General features: G+C 41.9%; 1 protein-coding gene across 5 annotated transcripts in view; it reads right to left on the bottom strand.

The window, feature by feature from the left end:
• Nucleotides 1–15,018, bottom strand: part of garre1 (granule associated Rac and RHOG effector 1) — a 216,739-nt gene that overhangs the window by 51,699 nt on the left and 150,022 nt on the right. The window lies entirely within an intron of this gene.

Here is a 15,018-nt window from a genome sequence, read left to right as displayed (position 1 = left end):
TTCAGGAAATGCTTTACAGGCAATAAAATATTTTTGATGTGCACTGATGTTGGAAACACAACAGCAAATTTGCATAGTACAGGTTTTCAAAAAGACAATATGAAAACCAGCCAGTTATAGTGATATTTGTTCAGAAAAAGTATTGGCCAGGACACAGGGTAGAACATCCTGCTCACTTCATACCTCTTAAAACAGAATTACAGTTGGAGTACAGGTGGATTGTTGTATTAGCTGTGAATTTTCAAGTTCTGCTAATACTAGTTCCCAATATTGCTAGATGTTCTCTCTCATTTTTGTTCCTTTTCTATTCTAAAACTTTATGTATAGTGTCTTTTTTTGTTATTCTGGCTCAGCTGTTTTTAACTTGGATTATGAGATTTCCATAATTTTCTATTTTAATCACTAATCCTAATTTCCAATTTCGTTTCACATTTTGTCAGCAGTAATATATCTTTTGGTTAAAATTCTTTAATCCTTTTTCCCCCTATTGCTTTGCAACTCCAGATTCTTTGTTTTTTTATTACTATATATTGTTTAGTCCCTTAAACAATTTGCACTTCTTGCTACCTAACTGTATGTCATTTAACACCCTGTGAAGCTTCCAATTCTACACTTGTGATTTTCCCATTCTTCTTGCCATATTCCTTTAAATTTGAGTACTGAAACCCTTCCAATGTAGCTTTTATGACTTTTAATATAACATAAATATTGGTTAAAAATATGATGAATGATGTGTTGTAATCTGGTATTCATGAATGGAATGTATCGCGGAGGCAGAGTCAACATCTTTCAAAGCAAAGTTGAATGTACACGTGTTGGAATATTGTGAGCAATTCTAATCTCCTTCCTATTGGAAAGACGTTGTGAAACTTGAAAGGGTTCAGAAAAGGTTTACAAAGATGTTGCCAGGGTTGGAGGATCTGAGCTACAGGGAGAGGCTGAACAGGCTGGGGCTGTTTTCCCTGGAGCGTTGGAGGCGGAGGGGTGACCTTATAGAGGTTTACAAAATTATGAGGGGCATGGATAGGATAAATAGACAAAGTCTTTTCCCTGGGGTCAGGGAGTCCAGAACTAGAGGGCATAGGTTTATGGTGAGAGGGGAAAGATATAAAAGAGACCTAAGGGACAACTTTTTCATGCAGAGGTTGGTACGTGTGTGGAATGAGCTGCCAGAGAATGTGGTGGAGGCTGGAACAATTGCAACATTTAAGAGGCATTTAGATGGGTGTATGAATTGGAAGGGTTTGGAGGGATAAGGGCCGGGTGCTGGCAAGTGGGACTAGATTGGGTTGGGACTTCTGGTCAGCATGGACGGGTTGGACTGAAGAGTCTGTTTCCATGCTGTACATCTCTATGACTCTATAGATATTGCAGAGGTCTAAAGCACAATGGGTCAAATGCTCCCTGCATCTGTAATCTGTGGAACACTGTGTACACAAACAACACAGTTCACATTCTGAGGACTATTAATACACATCAGCCACTATGCCAAATAGAGGTGGGCCAATGGGCTGAGAAATGGCAGATGGGAGTTGAATTCAGATAAATGTGAGGTGCTGCATTTTGGGAAAGCAAATCTTAGCAGAACTTATTCACTTAATGGTAAGGTCCTAGGGAGTGTTGCTGAACAAAGAGACCTTGGAGTGCAAATTCATAACTTCTTGAAAATGGAGTTGCAAGTAGATAGGATTGTGAAGGCGTCGTTTGGTATGCTTTCCTTTATTGGTCAGAGTATTGAGTACAGGAGTTGGGAGGTCATGTTGGGTGTTTCACCCAGGACATTGGTTAGGCCACTTTTGGAATATTGCGTGCAATTCTAGTCCCCTTCCTATCGGAAGGATGTTGTGAAACTTGAAAGGGTTCAGAAAAGATTTACAAGGATTTTGCCAGGGTTGGAGGATTTGAGCTATAGGGAGAAGTTAAATAGGCTGGGGCTGTTTTCCCTGGAGTGTCGGAGGCTTAGGGGTGACCTTAATGAGGTTTACAGAATCAAGAGGGGCATGAATAGGATGAATAGATAAAGTCTCTGCCCTAAGGTGGGGGAGTCCAGAACTAGAGGGCATAGTTTTAGGGTGAGAGGGGAAAATATAAAAGAGACCCAAGAGGTAACTTTTTCACGTAGAGGGTGGTATGTGTATGGATTGAGCTGCCAGACAAACTGGTGGAGGCAGGTATAATTGCAACATTTAAAAGGCATCTGGATGGGTAAGCGAATAGGAAGGGTTTGGAGGGATATGGGCCGGGTACTGGCAGGTGGGACTAGATTGGGTTGGGATATCTGGTCAGCATGGACAGGTTGGACTAAAGGATCCGTTTCCGTGCTGTACATCTCCATGACTCTAAGTGCTGATTGCAATAGAAGCCTAGCCCTGTAACTTCATTCCAAATGACTCTGCAGTACAAAATCCCGACTTGCCCAAAATCTGATCAAAAGCTGACATTTTATTTCATTTTGTTGGGTGTTTAAGGGAACAATCTGATGGCTTTGTTGAAGTCTATGGAAAACGGTCATTTGCCTTCTGTTCAGGATGAAGCCATATCCAATGCTCTGAGGAAGGTCACTCGACCAGAAGTGTTCACTGATTTCTCTCCACAGATGATGCCAGACCTGCTGAGCATTACAAGCAATTTCTGTTTTTGTTGTTACCGTGATATAGTCAACAGTGAAGAAAGTTAGCTAAGATTACAATGGGATCTTGATCCTTTGGACCGATGGCAGAAGGCACTTAGTTTGAATAAATGTGAGGTATTGCATTTTGGTAAAACAATCAAGAGCAGGACTTATACAGTTAATAGTAGGGCCCTGGGTAGTGTTAGAATCATAGAAACTTAAAAAGGAGAAAGTGAGGACTGCAGATGCTGGAGATCAGAGTCCAGTGTGTGGTGCTGGAAAAGCATAGCAGGTCAGGCTGCATCCAAGGAGCAGGAGAATCAATGTTTCAGGCATAAGCCCTTCAATAGTGATGTCAAACAGAGAGATCCAGGGGTTCAGGTACATAATTCGAAGAAAGTTGCATCACAGGTAGTTAGGAAAGCATTTAGCACACTTGACTTCATTGCTCAGACCATGGAGTATAGGAGTTAGGACATCGTGTTGAGGTTGCATAGGATGGTGGTGAGGCCACTTATGGAAAGGATATTATTCAACTGGAAAGGGCTCAGTAAAAATTCACTAGGGTGTTGCCAGGTCTGGAGGGTTTGAGTTATAAAGAAAGGCTGAGGCCTTGAGAAGTGACCTCATTGAGATTTATAAAATCATGACAGGCATAGATAAGCTGAATAGCAAAGGTCTTCTCTCTCGAGTGGGTGAGTTCAAAGCTAGGGGGCATAGGTTTAAAGTGAGAGGAGAAAGATTTCAAAGGGACCTGAGGGGCAACATTTTCACACAGAGGGTGGTTCATATGTGGAATGAGATGCCAGAGGAAGTGGTAGATGCAAGTACAGTTACAACATTTAAAAGACATTTGGATAGTTACATGAATGAGAAAGGTTTAGAGGGAAATGGGACTAGTTTAGTTTGGGAAACTTGGTCAGCATGGACGAGTTGGACTAAAGGGTCTATTTCCGTGTGTATGACTCTATGGCTCTATAACTAACAAAAATCAGTTTTGAAATTTTCACCTGGTTCCCAGCAGCTTTTTGGGAAGCGATTCCAGATTTACACTGTTCTTTGGGTGAAGATGTGTTTCCTGTGAAAGACTTTTCTCTAATTTTGAGATTATGTTCCTTTGGTTCAGAATCCTCCATTAAGGTGAGTAGTTCCTTCCTTTACCAACCCTTTCAACCCTTCTAATAAATATCTTCATTAAATCTCCTTTTAATTTTTGTTAGTGTAGATCCTTGGGAGGTACCCCCCCAACACCCGGCCTGTAACCATTCAAAAAGTTGGTGACAAGCATCAAAGTAAATTTTGCTTAAAACATGATTGACAATGACATTTAAAGGTATTTCACTGACATTAAGCTTTTATTCCAAGGCCTCAGGCTTTCTCAGAAACCTGGGCTTTGCAGTTGATACTTTTCTTCAGTGCTATCACGGTTAAAAAGGAGGTTGTCTGTCATATCTAAGCCCGTAACTCTCAGATATCACAGTTCACAGATTCATACTTATGCTGGAAACATCTTGAAACAAAATTATTCCAGAGTCTGCCTTTCCCACATGATTTGAAAACAATGGGATAACTTCAAAAAAGTTTTCTCACGCAGATCACCAGATTTAATCACTGCAAAGAAGTGTGATTATTACATCACTTGATTGTTCTTGTGTGCAGCGGAGAAATTATTGCTAATAGAAAGTGTTGCTCAATTTTCGCATAGTAAGTTTCAAATGTGGCTTTGTTGGGGTTGTAACAATATTTGAGTTTACTTATCAGGCTTGAATCTGAACTTTATGTAGAAGCAATTTTCAATTACTCTTTAAAAGAAAGTCTTAAAAATGTTTTGATCATCTCCCTATCCAAGACCAGGAGTGCTTTACTAGTTAATGTACACTATGAGAACATTATAATTTACATAGATCTAAATAGATTTTAGAACACATATAAATAGGTTATTCACTAGAAATAACAATTTAAGAGCAGGATTAGACAGCTTAGCCCTTCCAGCTTACTCCACCATTCAATATGATCATGGCTAATCTTCTCTCAGCCTCAACTCTAATTTCCTGCTCACTGTCCATAATCCTTCAACCCGTTACTAATTAAAAATTTGTCTATTTCCTCCTTAAACGTCCCAGCATCTACACACACTGGAATAGTGAATGCCATAGATTCACAATCCTTTGAGGCAAGTAATTTCTCAACTGTTTTATATTTGCTATTCGTAAATTTCTTATTCCTTCATTCTAACTTCTTTTCCCACCTGCTGCAGTGTCATCAGCAAATCTGGCTACAGGACTTTCTCAACTGTTTTAAATTTGCTATTCCTGATCCTAAAATTTGACCTCTCATTCTAGATTACCCTACAAGAGGAAACCTTTTTTCTACGTCTACGCTGTCAAACCCTTTAGTATCTTAAAAGCCTCAAAATACTATACATGAACCATCTGGATGAAAGAACGGAGGGCACTGTTAAGCTTTTCACTGTATTTAGGTACATGTGGCAATAACTCAAAATCAATCAATCAAGTTTGCAGATGCCACAAAGTTGGGTGAAGTGTCAGGTAGTGTTGAGGGAGTGGGGAGGCTGCAGAAGGACTTGGGACAGGTTGGGAGAGTGCGCAAAGAAGTGGCAGATGTAATACAATGTGAGAAAGTGAGAATTTATGCATTTTGACAGGAAAAATAGAGACAAACTATTCTCTCAACTCTGAATCAGTCAAGTGAATCTCCTCTCAACTACCTTTATGCCTCCTCAAATAAGGAGACCAACACTCTAGGAAATACTCCAGGTACAAAGTTAAAAATCACACAACACCAGGTTATAGTCCAACAGGTTTAATTGGAAGCTCTAGCTTTCGGAGCGACGCTCCCTCATCAGGTGGTTGTGGAGTACTCCAAGTACAATCTCATTAATGCCTTGTGCAGCTACAGCGACACTTCCCTATTAGAATCATAGAATCTCAACAGTGCAGAAACAGGCCATTTGGGCCAACAAGGCCACATCAACCTTCTGAAGAGTAACCCACCCAGACCCATTCCCCTACCCTATTACTCTACACTTACCCCAATCAATGCACCTAACCTACACAGCTCTGAATACTATGGGCAATTTAGCTTGGCCACTTCACCTAACCTGCACATGTTTGGAGGAACAGGTGCACTCAGAAAACCCACACAGACACAGGAAGAGTGTGCAAACCCAATGCAGGCAGTCACCTGAACTTGGAATTGAAACCAGGTCCCTGGTGCTGTGCTAACCACTGAGCCACTGCCATACTTTTATAGTCTAATCCTTTCTCAATAAACCTCAAAATTCCGTTTGCCTTCCTTATTATCGGTTGGACATGCACACTAGTTTTCTATGATTCACGCACGAGGACTCCCAAATCCCTCTGAACCAAAGCTCTCTGAAGTTTACCTCCATTTCAGTAACAAGTTGCCTTTCTATTCTTCTGAGCAAACTGAATAACCTCACGCATATCCACGTTAAACTCCACCTGCCAAATGCTGGCCCATTCACTTCACCTGTCCATGTCCATTTGTAAATTTCTTATTCCTTCATTCTAACTTCTTTTCCCACCTGTTGCAGTGTCATCAGCAAATCTGGTTACAGGACTTTCAATGTCCTATTTCCAAGTCATTAATATAAATTGTAAATAATTGCAGCCCAAGGATCAAACCCTGGTGCCCTCCACTAGTTACACCTTGCCAACCTGAAAAAGACTAATTTATCCTGACTCTGCTCTCTATTGGCTAGTTAGTCCTCTATCCAAGTCAGTATATTACTCCTAACCTCACATGATTTACTTTGCCTATTACTCTTTTGTGCAGAACCTTATCACATGCAGTCTGCAAGTCCAGATATACTACATCCCCAGAATCCCTATTATCCACTTTGCTTATTATACCTTGAAAGAACTCCAGCAAATTAGTCAAACACGATTTGCCTTTCATGAAACTATGCGGACTCTGATGGATTATATTTTGACTTTCCAAATGTCCTGTTATTTTTGCCTTAATAATGGATTCTAACAATTTCCAGATGCTAGAAATTCAACTAACTTGTCTACAGTTTCCAAGTTTCTGCCCCCTCCCTTTTGAATAGAGCTGTTACATTTGCATTTTTACTAACCACTGGAAGCCTTTTTGCATCCAAGGAATTGTGGAATATTATAACCAGTGGATCCACTATTTCTGCTGCCACTTCCTGTAAGGCCCTAGGATATAGGCTATCAGGCCTTGGGGACTTCCCTTTTTTCAAGTCCTAATAGTTTGCTCAGTACATTTTCCCTAGTGATGATGCATGTTCTAAGTTTTCTCCCTTTCCATAACCTCTGCATTACCTGTTACTATTGGGTTGGTATTAGTGTCCTTCACCATGAAAACAGAGACAAAATATTGATTTAGTATCTCTGCTATTTCCATGTTCCTCACTATTAATTCCCAAGTCTCATCCGCCACTGGATAAACATTCACCTTAACGACTCTTTTCCCTTTTGCACACTCATAGAAGCTTTTGCTCTCCGTTTCATATGTTGCACAAGTTTTCTTTTATAACTTACCTTTGCTCTTTATATTACATTTTTAGTAACCCTTTGCGGATCTTCTCGTCTCATATTCCTGATGAAGGGCTCATCAACTCTCCTGCTCCTTGAATGTTGCCTGACCTGCTTTACCAGTGCCACACTTTGACTCAGTCAGTCACTCACATTTGCAATAGAGTATGCCTTCATTTTTGTCTTTATATTAACTTTAATTTCCTTCCTTAGTCATGGATATTTCCTCCCCCCCCCCCCCCTCCCATGTTAGAATCTTTAATCCTTTGTGGAATGTATTTTAGTTGGGAGGAATGGAATACTTCCTTAAGTATTTGCCATAGTTCATCAACTGTCCTAACTTTTAGTCATCCTGCCTTTGTTTAACTCCAGAACCCTACTATGGGATACCAGTTTCGCATCCTCAAACGAATTTGAAATTCTAGTATGCTATGACCACTCTTCCCTAGCAGGTAATTTACTGTGAGATCATTAATTAATCCCACATCATTACACAATACCAAATCCAGAATGGCCTGCTTTCTGAGTGGTTTCCAGACATATTGCTCTAATACATTCAATGAACTTTCCCTTGAGTCTAGCCTTGCTAATTTGCATAATCCAGTCTAAATACATATTAAAATCACCACTGATTATCACTATACTTTTCTTAAAAACTTGCAGCATTTCCTGGTTTTTAATGGGTCCCACTCCAGGACTACTGTTTGGGGATAGAACATTACAGCGCAGTACAGGCCTTTCAGCCTTCCATGTTGTGCTGACCTGTGAAATCAACGTGAAGCCCAACTAACCTACACAATTCCATTATCATCTATGTATTTATTCAATGACCATTTATATGCCCTTAGAGTTGGCGAGTCTACTACTGTTGCAGGCAGGGCGTTCCACACCCCTATTACTCTCTGAGTAAAGAAAATACCTCTGACATCTATTCTATACCTATCACCCCTCAATTTAAAACTTTGTCCCCTCATGTTAGCCATCACCATCCAAGGAAAAAGGCTCTCACTGTCCACCCTATCTAATCCTCTGATCATCTTGTCTGTCTCTATTAAGTCACCTCTTAACCGTCTTTTCTGTAACCAAAATAGCCTCAAGTCCCTCCATTCCAGGCAACATTCTGGTAAATCTTCTCTGCACCCTTTCCAATGCTTCCACATCCTTCCTATAATACGGCAACCAGAACGGTACACAATACTCCCAGTGCGGCCGCACTAGAGTTTTGAACATGCAATATGACCTCGTAGCTCCGAAACTGAATCCCTCTCTCAATAAATCTTTAGATGACTCCAGCCAGGAACTCACTTCCCTTGCTATTGCTGATTTCTACCCAGATTGACTGTACATTTTGTACATTGACTGTATTCCAGTGTCCATCATTTCTCATTACAGCACTGATTTCTTCCTTTACTAAGCTACACCATCTCCTTTCCCTTCCACTGAGAACCCTTGAATATTCAACTCCTAAACATGGGCTCCCTGCAACCACATCTCGGTTACTGCCACCAAATCATACCCATTTGTCTCTATTTGCTGCGTTAACTCTTTGATCCTATTCTGAATGCTTCACGCAATTGGATGCAAAGCCTTTAAGCTTGTTCTATTACCAGATATCCCTAGTTTGTTATGATTACTTGGATGCCCCTTTCTTTTACTTTCTGGTAACAATCAGGCTCATCATTAAACTGCACCACGACCTTTTCCTTGACCTTTGATTTTCGAACTTCCAATGCAACTGAATGCCCCAACACCACACACTATATCATGTCATTTCACAGGCTGCTACCACAAACTACCCATTGTCAGCGACTAACAGACCCCATTAACAGCTATTCATCCTCCCAGGCTGACCTTTACGCATTCCTTTGCCTGGCCAACTGTTTTTCTCTCTCTGTGTACTCTCCTTCCCCCACCTACTGTTGACCTCACCCCCATCATCTTTAACATATTTACCAATTTTTTCCCAACTACAATCAATTCTGAAGAAGGGTCACTAGACCCAAAACAGTAACTTGGTTTTCTCTCCACAGATGCTGTCAGATCTGCTGAGTTTTTCCAGCAATCTCTGCCTCTGGTTTTAACTTTTTAAATGTTTAAATTACTTCATTTGCTATAACACTAACAGTATTTAGAAAGGGGCATGTACATGGAATAAGCAACTGAATATGTAAACATTCCTGAAGGGCTTTTGCCCGAAACGTCGATTTTCCTGCTCCTCGGATGCTGCCTGAACTGCTGTGCTTTTCCAGCACCACTCTAATCCTGAATATATAAACACTCCAATGAGTTTTTATAAAGGCGGGAATGGCTGAATGATGTAAGGTTAGCCACTTTTGTTTAAAATATTCTCAGCAATGTGGGTTTGGAAGGAAAGCAGGTAATTAAAATAAAACAAACAAACGTTCACAATGAGTGCTGTATGATTAGGATATCCGGGCAGGAGACATTCCTCTTCCTCACCCATCCACTCCCAAGCAAAGCACTGAGTCCTTGATTTAAAAATAAAACACAAGAATTGAAGTTTGCAACACTTTAACTACATTCATAAAGTATCAGATTGTAACATTCATTTCTTCTCAGAAACAAAATCATTGCAATGTGGGATAAATGAAACAATGTGAAAGCAGAAACTGTGGACAGAAACGCGCGCCAAAGGAAATCAGCTCAAGACCTGGGGCTGGTCTGAAGAGATAAGCAAATCAGTTCAGACATCTGGCAACATAAAGAATCAGCTCGGAGAATACTTGCTATTTGACCAAGCCTTACAGCATGGGGTGGCAATACACACACCCCTGTGTGCATTTCATAAATACTTAGTTGAAGCACCAAGACCAAAAAAATGCCACTTTTGATAACTGGTTTGAAGTTGAGCTATTGGACTCCGAACAAGAGGTCATGAAAACACCATTGGGTCTCAGTAGCCATAGAGTCATAGAGATGTGTGTGTGGGGGGGAACTGAGCCAGAAGAGGAGAAGATAAGGGGAGGCAATATTCTTGTGAAATTATCACCAGACTATTACTCCAGAGATTCAGGTAAATGCTCTGGTGACCAAAATTTGATTCCTTCCACAGCAGATATTAGAACTTTAAGCAAAAATCTCAAGTTAAAGGTCTAATAATGACCATGAGCCCTGTGAAGATTGTTGGAAAAACCCATCTGGTTCACTTATGTCCTTCAGAGAAGGAAACTGCAATCCTTAATCTGGCCTACATGCAACTCCATACTCTCAGTAAAATGGTTGACTCAGGTGCTCTCTGAACAATAAATGTTGGCCTATCCAGCAATGCCCACAGCCCATTGATGAATAAATAAAACAAGAGAGTAATGCTCCTCACTCCGTGTCAAAAAATCCAATTCCTATGAACATGCATTCAATGTGCAGCCAAATAGTTGGAATCTCAACTTGCAAACCTTTCCAACGCATGCCAATGGTCGACAGTAAGAGTAGAAAAAAATTTCTGAACAGCCACATGATAGAAAGAAATCAAAGCCTCTACTATCCACAGCTGCAATCTGAACATACATGTATAAACTGATGTTGCCACAACTCAGACTCTATGACAGCGATTGGACGAATGATTGTGTAGATCAGATTGGTGCAAATACCGCAGGGATAGAACCCAGCTTAGCTGGCATAGATTCAAAACCTTTTTCTTTGGTCATGAATGTGATTCAGACTCAATTTCAGGCAAAGAACTCAAGTAGAATCTCAGATGGACAAATGAGGAAGTTTTTAAAATTCAAAACAATTTTCCTGGGAAGATACGTATTAAATTATTTACAACGCTGATGAAATTTATACTGTTATATCCTTTGGAGAAGGTCAACAAGTTACAAAGTTAAAAATCACACAACACCAGGTTATAGTCCAACAGGTTTAATTGGAAGCACACTAGCTTTCGGAGCGACGCTCCTTCATCAGGTGATTGTCTGATGAATCACCTGAAGGAGCGTCGCTCTGAAAGCTAGTGTGCTTCCAATTAAACCTGTTGGACTATAACCTGGTGTTGTGTGATTTTTAACTTTGTACACCCCAGTCCAACACCGGCATCTCCGAAACAAGTTACAATGTAGATAAAGCTTGCCAGACTACGTCGAAAGATGGGAAAACTTGGACCAGGGATAGGGTTTCATATTAAAAAAAAAGTCACTCAAAGCAGCATTAAGAACATGACCAAAACAACATCAAGGGGCAGTACAGCAGCACTATGAATTATGAGCAAAGCACTGGAATTTATTGCAATAGAGACAGAACTCAGTAGGAATGAAATTATATAAAACTTGCATTAGATGCCAGTCAGAAGTACTGTGCACTGTTGTGGTGTCCGTGAAACAACATATAACTGGAGAAAGCACAAATACAAAGTACTCAGGCTTCCATATAGCATGAGGAGGACTGGAATGATATTGACTTCTACAGCCCGTCAGATTCAACATTGAGTTCAGTTATACAAGACCATAACCATTATTTTAGAAAGCACGGACTGTGCTGAGCTTTGTTCAAATACTGCAGCAAGCCGGAGACAGAGAAGTTGGCCAGGGAACTGAGTGGTGCATTGAAGTGCAAGGCAACTGGAAGCTCTGGGTTTTTTTTGGTGGACAGAATGTAGATATTCTGTGAAGCAGTCACCCAGTCAATGCTTTGTTTCCTCAATGTGGTACAACGTGAGCAGTGAATGCAGTAGACTAGGTTGTGACAAGTGCAGGTAAAGTGCTGCTTCACCTGGAAGATACGTTTGGGCTCTTGGATACTGAGGAGGGAGGAATTAAATGGGCAGGTTTTACATCTTTGGTGGGCTGCAGGAGAAGGTGCCATGGAGCTGCAGGGAGTGAAGGAAGAGTGTACCAAGTTGTCCCAGAGGTTATGGTCCCTGTGGAAGGCAGACAAGGGAGGGGGCAGGGAAAATGCGTCTAATTTGGTGGTATCTCACTGGAGGTGGTGGAAATGGCAGCTGATGATTTTCTGGATATGGATGCTGATGTGATGGTAGGTAAGGACATGGGATCTGTTGTGGGAGGAAAGACAGGGGGTGAGAACGGAAGTGCGGGAGATGTGTCAGGCCCAGAAGGAATATATGCGATAGAGGAACTAGGAGAATGGGATGCAGTCTTTACAGGAAGCAAGGATGTATGGTCCAGATAGTTGTCAGAGTTGGTGGACTCATAATGGATATTAGTGGTCAATCTATCCCCAGAGATGTTGAGGAAGGGAAGGAAGGAGTGAGAAATAGGTCAGGTGAAAGTGAGGGCCAAGTGAAAATTGCAAGCAAAATTGATGATTTTTTTCAATTCCAGACAAGAGAGGGAAACAGCACAGATGACATCATCAGTATATCAGAGAAAGAATTGTGGGTGGGGGCCGGAATACAATTGGAACAAAGAATTCTCCATGCATCGCATGAAGGGAGAGGCATAACTGGGCCCATGCAAATATCCATAGCCACTCCTCAGACCTGAAGAAACTGAGAGCCATGGGTGACCACTGCGCAGAACATCTATGTTCTGCCCATAAAAAAATATCCTGAGCTTCTAGCTGCCTACCATTTTAATCATCCACCCTGTTCCCTGGCTAACATGTCTCAGGCTTGCTGCAGTGTTCCAGCAAAGCTCAGCGCAAGCTGGAAGAACAACACATTTTTCAACTTGGGGGCCCTGCAGCCCTCCAGACTCAAAATCGAGTTCAATAATTTTAGGATCTGACCTCTCCAATGCCCTAGCCCCCCAACCCCACACACCTGACCTTAGAGTCATAGAGATGTACAGCACGGAAACAGACTCTTTGGTACAACCAATCCATGACAACCAGATATCAAAACCCAATCCAGTCCCACCTGCTAGCCCCCTATCCCTCCAAACCCTTCCTATTCATATACCCATCCAAATGCCTCTTAAATGTTGCAGTTGTACCAGCCTCCACCACTTCCTCTAGCAGCTCATTCCATACACTCACCACCCTCTGAGTGAAAATGTTGCCCCTTAGGTCCCTTTTATATTTTTCGCCTCTCACTGTAAATCTATGCCCTCTAGTTCCGGACTCCCCCATCCCACGGAAAAGACTTTGTCTATTAATCTTATCCATGCCCCTCATGATTTTATAAACCTCCATAAAGGTCACCCCTCAGCCTCCGACACTCCAGAGAAAACAGCGGCAGTCTGTTTGCTCAAATCCTCTAACCCTGGCAACATCCTTGTAAATTCAAAGTTTGGGAGAAGATTTGTAGCTCGGGTGCTCGTTGTTGTGGTTCTGTTCGCCGAGCTGGGAATTTGTGTTGCAGACGTTTCGTCCCCTGCCTAGGTGACATCCTCAGTGCTTGGGAGCCTCCTGTGAAGCGCTTCTGTGATGTTTCCTCCAGCATTTATAGTGATTTGTATCTGCCGCTTCCGGTTGTCAGTTCCATAAAGATTTTTCTAAATTTTCAGCACATCCCTCTTCCTAACATTAGTCTGTTTTTCACTGTCCTCAGAAATGTCAAGGTCCCTCTCAGTCGTGAATACTGAAGCAAAATATTCATTAAGGATCTCCTCTACTTCCTCCAACTCCAGGCGCAACTTCCCTCCACTATCCCTAATTGGCCCTACCCTCACTCTGGCTATCCTCTTATTCCTCACGTAAGTGTAGAATGCCTTAGGGTTTTCCTTAAGCCTACCCGCTAAAGGTTTTTCATGCCCCCTTCTAGGTCTCGTTGTTGTGGTTCTGTTCGCCGAGCTGGTAATTTGTGTTGCAGACGTTTCGTCCCCTGTCTAGGTGACATCCTCAGTGCTTGGGAGCCTCCTGTGAAGCGCTCCTGTGATGTTCCCTCCGGCATTTATAGTGATTTGTATCTGCCGCTTCCGGTTGTCAGTTCCAGCTGTCCGTTGCAGTGGCCGGTATATTGGGTCCAGGTCGATGTGTTTATTGATTGAATCAGTGAATGACCTGGACCCAATATACCGGCTACTGCAGCAGAATTGCATACAATATTCCAAAAGTGGCCTAGCCAATGTCCTGTACAGCATGACCTCCCAACTCCTGTACAGAATACTCTGACCAATAAAGGAAAGCCTACCAAACGTCTTCTTCACTATCCTATCTACCTGCGACTCCACTTTCAAGGAGCTATGAACCTGCACTCCAAGGTCTCTTTGTTCAGCAACACTCCCGAGGACCTTACCATTAAGTGTATAAAGTCCGGTTAAGATTTGCTTTCCCAAAATGCAGCACCTCACATTTATCTGAATTAAACTCCACCTGCCACTTCTCAACCCACAGGCCCATCTGATCAAGATCCCGCTGTAATCTGAAGTAACCTTCTTTGCTGTCCACTACACCTCCAATTTTGCTGTCATCTGCAAACTTACTAACTATATCTCTTGTGCTCACATCCAAGTCAGTTACATAAATGTCGAAAAGTAGTGGACCCAGCACCGATCTTTGTGGTACTCCACTAGTCACAGGCTCCAGGTTGAAAAACAACCCTCCACCACCACCCTCTGTCTTCTAACTTTGAGCCAGTTCCGTATCCAAATGGCTAATTCTCCCAGTATTCCGAGAGACCTAACCTTGCTAACCAGTCTCCCATGGGGAACCTTGTCAAATGCATCACTGAAGTTCATATAGATCACATCTACCACTCTGCTGTCATCAATCCTCTTTGTTACTTCTTCAAAAACAACTCAATCAAGTTGATGAGACATAATTTCCCATGCACAAAGCCATGTTGACAATCCCTAATCAGTCCTTGCCTTTCCAAATACATGTACATCCTGTCCCTCAGGATTCCCTCCAACACCTTGCCCACCACTGACGTCAGGCTCACTGGTCAATAGTTCCCTGGTTTGCCCTTACCACCTTTCTTAAACAGTGGCACCACGTTAGCCAACC

This window comes from Chiloscyllium plagiosum, unplaced genomic scaffold, assembly GCF_037043375.1.
Source record: "Chiloscyllium plagiosum isolate Xiang-an unplaced genomic scaffold, Cpla_swu_hap1 HiC_scaffold_17, whole genome shotgun sequence".
Lineage (NCBI taxonomy): Eukaryota > Metazoa > Chordata > Chondrichthyes > Orectolobiformes > Hemiscylliidae > Chiloscyllium > Chiloscyllium plagiosum.
The sequence above is the reverse complement of the archived record's forward strand: the minus strand, read 5'-3'. Positions and strand labels throughout refer to the sequence as shown.